A 6,000-nucleotide genomic window follows, 5' to 3' on the forward strand; every position below is an offset into this window, starting at 1 on the left:
ACCCCCTCAGCAAACACCCTGATGATGGTCTCACAATACAAAATTACAACCACTAGGGCAGATTATGATAAGGCAGAGAGGCTGGGCGCGGTGGCTCACACCTGTAATCCTAGCACTCTGGGAGGCTGAAACAAGAGGATCGCTTGAGCTCAGGAGTTCAAGACCAGCCTGAGCAAGAGCGAGACCCTGTCTCTACTAAAAATAGAAATTATATGGACAGCTAAAAATATATATGGAAAAAATTAGCCAGGCATGGTGGCGCATGCCTGTAGTCCCAGCTACTCGGGAGGCTGAAGCAGGAGGATTGCTTGAGCCCAGGAGTTTGAGGTTGCTGTGAGCTAGGCTGATGCCACGGTGCTCTAGTCTGGGCAACAGAGTGAGACTCTGTCTCAAAAATAAATAAATAAAATTAAAAATTAAAGAATAAAAAAAAAAACGGTTAGGCAGAGAATTCATCCCAGGGAGGAAACTGAGAAGACATCTCTGGCTGCTTGGAAGGATGGTAGGTATGAGGTGAGGCTAGGCAGGAGAAAGGGCAGTGAGAGAGAGCATGAAACACCTCAAAGAAAGAGAATGTTTGGGTGGGGTTGAGAAAAACTCAGATTTTGGGGGATAGTGAGTGGAGTTTGGGCTGATTTCTGGGTCAGAAGTGGCACCTAGAAATGGGTGCCTAAAGGTGCTGGCACCATGTCTATGGAACATGCTGTGGACCACAAGCTGCTTGTGCATAAGGCCACCCCAGGGTGATGGATGGAGTAAAGATCATCCACCTGCTCAGTCCCAAAAAGATACAGACTGAGGTTCCAAGTAAATGAGGACAATCCTGTTTGGTTTTATGGAAGAGTAACACTATTGAAAGAAAGTACAGTAATCAAAGAGGATGGCTTAGTGAATTACAACAGTGAAATGCTAAAACAACTAGCACCCAGGTGAAGAAATAGACTGTCACCAGTTCCCAAAACCCACTTAATCACTCTTAATCACTGACTCCTCCCTCCTCTCCAGAGGTAATCATAAATTTTGCCTGTTTTTTGAACTTCATGGAAATCGATCATACAGTATAAATTCCACGTCTGGCTTCTTTCATTCACCATTAAGTTTTTGTTTTTGTTTTTGAGACAGAGTCTCGCTCTGTTGCCCGGGCTAGAGTGTCGTGGTGTCAGCCTAGCTCACAGCAACCTCAAACTCCTGGGCTCAAGCAATCCTCCTGCCTCAGCCTCCCAAGTAGCTGGGACTACAGGCGTGCACTACCATACCCGGCTAATTTTTTCTATATATTTTTAGTTGTCCGGCTAGTTTCTTTCTCTTTTTAGTAGAGATGGAGTCTCACTCTTGCTCAGGCTGGTCTTGAACTCCCAAGCTCAAACGATCTGCCCATCTTGGCCACCCAGAGTGCTAGGATTACAGGCGTGAGCCACCACGCCCGGCCCACCATTAAGTTTTTGAGATTCAACTATGTCATCGCAGTGGCTGCAGTTTGTTCATTCCCAATGCTGTTTGGAATATGCTCTCATTTGTCCATCTGCTGTTGATAACTTTTCCAATTTTTGTCTATTACAAATAGTGATATAAGGACATAGTGTAATTCAGTGAAAAGCACAGGTCCCCAGGAAGCTGAGGATGGGAACTTTGACAGCCTCTGTGACTTGCTCTGTTTGCTGTCATGATGCACACAATGACCTGGGAACTGCAATGGTAAGCTGTGCCCTCTGTCCCAGTGCTGGCACCTAGAATGAACAATGTATGGCCCTGTGGCTTCTTGTTGCTCATGCGGATTTTTGCCATGCCTTCTTGTTTCTCATATGCATTTTGTGGGGGGTGAAGGGGGCAGGTATATTCCCAAGAGTGGAATTGCAGGGTCATAGGCAGATACTGCCAAAGAGTTTTCCGTTTCCATAATTGTATGAACATATACTTCTGCAGTAGTGTCTGAGACTTCCAGCTCCTCATATCTTTCCCCAAAGTTGGTATTGTCATTTTTATTTTAGCTATTCTGGTGAGAGTATAGTGGTATTTATTTGTTATTTTGCATTTCCCTGATGTGTAAAGAAGTTGAGCACCTTTTCATTAGTTTATGGCTATTTGAATATTCTTTTGTGAAATGCCTATTCGAATCTCTTGCCCATGTATCTATTGGTTTATTTTTTATTGATTTGTAGTATGTGCTCAGGAAATGAGTCCTTGGGTTTTATATCTTACAATATCTTCTCCCACTTTTTTTTTTAAGAGACAGTGTCTCACTCTGTCACCCAGGCTGGAATGCAGTGGCCCGATCATAGGTCACTGTAACCTCAAATTCCTGGGCTCATGCAATCCTCCTGCCTCAGCCTCCTGAGTAGTTGGAACTATAGGTGTACACCACCATGCCTGGCTAATTTTTTAATTTTTGTTTAGAGATGGGCTCTTGCTATGTTGCCCAGACTAGTGTCGAACGCCTGGCCTTAAGCGATCCTCTCACTTTGGCCTCCCAAAGTGCTGGGATTACAGGTATGAGTTGACCCTTCTCCCACTTTTAAATGTCTTTTGATGAAAGGAAGTTCTTAACTGGAATGTAATATAGTTTGTCAATATTTTCCTTTATAGTTAATACATTTTATATCCTGTTAAAAAATCTTTGCTTAAAGTCATCTTTAAGATCTTTTCCTGTGCTCTCTTCTAGAAGCTGTATATATTGTCTTTCCTTTCATGTCTAGATGTCAAATATATATGGAATTGATTTTGCAGGTAGAATGAAGTAGGAATCTCATTTAACTTTTTCCATGTGGATATCCAACTGACCCAGCAGCATTTATTGAAAGGCCCATTCTTTCCTCGTGTTGGCTCTGAAGAGCCCCCTCATCAAAATTCAAGTTTCCGCATATCTTTAGGCCTGTCTCTGGATTTTGTTCCATTGGTGTACCAGCACCACACAGTCTTGGTTTCTGTAGCCTTTTAAATATTTATATGCAATAGAAGAAGTTTTCCTCCTACTTTGGTTTTCTTCAAGACTTTCTTGGGTATTCTTGGCCCTCATACATTTTAGAATCTAGTTTATCAGTTTATGCACACACACACACACACACACACACTCTACTGGGGTTTTGATTGAAGCTGTATTGAATCCATATATCAACGTGGGGAGAATTGGAACCTTTACAATATTGAATCTTCCAATCTTTGAACAATTTTCCACTCTATCTCTTTCAATGTTTTGTAGGGCTTTCTGTCTCTGTGTGTGTGTGTGTGTGTGTGTGTGTGTGTGTGTGTGTGTGTGTGTGTGTAGTCTTTGCGCATCTACTTGATGCTATTGTCAATGGCATTGTTGTTAAGAAATTTACTGTCTGTTGCTGATACGTAGAAATTATAACTTTTTTTGTTTTTTGTTTGTTTTGTTTTGAGACAGGGTCTCTGTCTGTTACCCAGGCTGGAGTGCAGTGGCCCAGTCATAGCTCACTGAAGCCTCGAACGATCCTCCCACCTTAGCCTCCCAAAGTGTTGGAATTACACGTGTGAGCCCCCATGCCCAACCTTCATAACTTTTATTTTTCTTGCCTTACTGCATTGGACAGGTCCTCCAATATAGTACTGAGGCTTGTGGTCATGAATATAAAATGAAACCAATTAACATGGTTGTGTGTTTTTCTCCAGCAATGTTTTGCTGCTCCGGAGACAAAGAATACACAAATAGTCTATTTTAAGTGGGGTTACATTTTGGGCCAGAGAGTTTCTCTAAGAAGGACAGAGCAGAGGAGTTGTTATAGCACTGGATTCTATAAGGCTAATGGTAAAGTTCAGTGAGCTGATGAACAACCAACTGGAGATCTCAGTGAGGTCAAAGAACTGTTGGGTACCTGAGCTGGACAGAATGGCAAGGTTTTCTGGCCTACTTTCCTGGAAAGGTACAAGAAAGTCTGGGAGGGGGCAAACTCAGGGTGAGAAGGAAAAGGCAGGAGAAAGAGAGAGTCTGAGAAGTGTTAGAGGCTGAGAAGAGCCACACCTTTGCCCTCCAGTCTTCTGATCTCTCCATCTGGCCCACAACAGCCTCAAATCCAGGTCTCTGGGCCCTGGGGGGACCCTCTACCTGGGAACTAATAAGAAGAGTAAAAGGATGAACCATGTAGGGGTCTTACTATGTTCTTAGGAGGTGGCAAGGCTAGACTTGGAGGTGGAGCTGTCATCAACACTTGGTTTTTGACTTTACAGGGAGTGCATTAAGAGCTGCCACTGGGTGTGGGGCATAGAGGTGAATGCAGATAGGAGGAGGGGGGCTCCATAGAACAGCAGTCACAAAGGGAGAACAGCAGTGGAGGCATCAGATCTCTACCATAACCCAGGTGCCTCCTCTGGAACCTCAGCACTTCTCCCCACCAATGCCCTGTCTACACCCGACTTCTTTGGTGTAGGGTTTTGTGCCCTCTACCCACTGGATTGTGGATCCGGAGAGCCGTAGTGCTCTCAAAACCACGTCCAGGGTCTCAGGGTCTCGCTTCTCCAGCCCCTGCACCGACTGGCCCCGATCCAACGGAGTTCTGCCCTAAGCGTCTCTACAGATCCTCCACCTGTATGCATAAACCCATAGGAATCCAGCCCGTGTATCTGGGGCGGAGCTCTGATTCTGGAGAGGTCTTCACATTCAGAAACACCGGAGAGCACAACGAGCTCACCGGCCTGTTCTCGGTAGCCACATGGGGCGCTCGGGAGGTGGAACCCGCAGGAGCCCTGTCTTTGGGAAGCGGAGAAGTCAAGGGGTGAGAGAATGCGCGGTCTGATTGGTTGGTGGTGATGTCATAGGTACCGTTCCGGGCGGGCTAGAGGCCTTGGCCAGTTCTTCTTCTCCTGTTTGAAGCAGGATCTTCCCCGTCGGGGGAGCCGCACCCAGTGGAGCGTTCGGGGGGTCCTGGCCCTGACCTCCTCCTCCGTGCCAGAATGCCCGCGTTCTGTGTTCCTGGCACTGCAGCCCGCTCTCGATGCCGCCTTTGGAGGCTGGTCCATATAGTGCCAGCTGGGTCATCTCTGCTGGCTAGCCTGGAACCCGCGGAGTCCCGTCCCCGCATACAATGAATCTTGCTGTGAGGGGCGGGGCCTCCCATTGTGCCAATAGAAACAATGACTCTCTGATTGGAATGCTCCACGTTCACCCCTAGTCCCTGCTTGTCTTCTGTGACGTCTGTTGCGCCAAGAGCACCCATTGGCCAGCTGAAACCGGCGCGTGCCAGGAGTTGCACCGAGCGGGGAGAGCTGGATTGAACAAGGGGGAGGGGGAAGGACTGAGCTTCTGTCAGTTCCTTCAAGGGGTTAAGGGATGCGGTCGTGGCAGGCGAGGGGCGGGGATCCGAGGAAGCTGGTTCTGCAGCCGTGGGGCTACGCCGGGCTCCACGTGCCATCCCAGAGCACTTGGGACCCGTGACCTGGAGAAGGGGTGTACCCTCCCGTGGAAGAGCCCCGAGCCCAGGAGACCGCTGGGGGCTGGCAAGGCGGGGAAGAATTTGGTCTCTCTTCCCTCCTCGGTAGGGTCATCTTTGGTCTCTGCTCCACAGGGGCGCTCCAAACAAGCAGATGGTCACGACATGTTTCATAAGTTAAAACTCGCTGATCGATTAAAGCTATTCGGGCTGCTGGCGCCCCAGGCCCCTGTTCGGCCATCGTCCCCCGCCCCAGGATTCCACATGGTACCCCCGTCCAGAGCGGTGAGAACGCTCATGGGCACTAAATTTTCAGACCAAAATTCGGGACACGATTCGGAACCAGTGTTCAGAAAGAGGGACAAGAGATCCGCAAGCAAAAGAAAGACTGGGAGACGGAGCTGGGACAGCGCCCTAGAAGAGGAGGGAGGCGGGTGAGGGCGGCGGCCGAGAGAGGGGAGGGCGGACCCAAGGCGGCGGTGCTCCGCGCTCTGTTCAGCACCGTGAGCAGCACTTTTGTCCTCAGTAAAGATGGCGGCAACGGCTTCGGCTATCAGACCTGCCATGCGCCACGGGTTGTACCACTGGGTTTGGGGCGTCGGGGCAGAGGTGGAGCGAA

The sequence above is a fragment of the Lemur catta genome, chromosome 18, assembly GCF_020740605.2.
Source record: "Lemur catta isolate mLemCat1 chromosome 18, mLemCat1.pri, whole genome shotgun sequence".
NCBI classification, from domain to species: Eukaryota; Metazoa; Chordata; class Mammalia; order Primates; family Lemuridae; genus Lemur; species Lemur catta.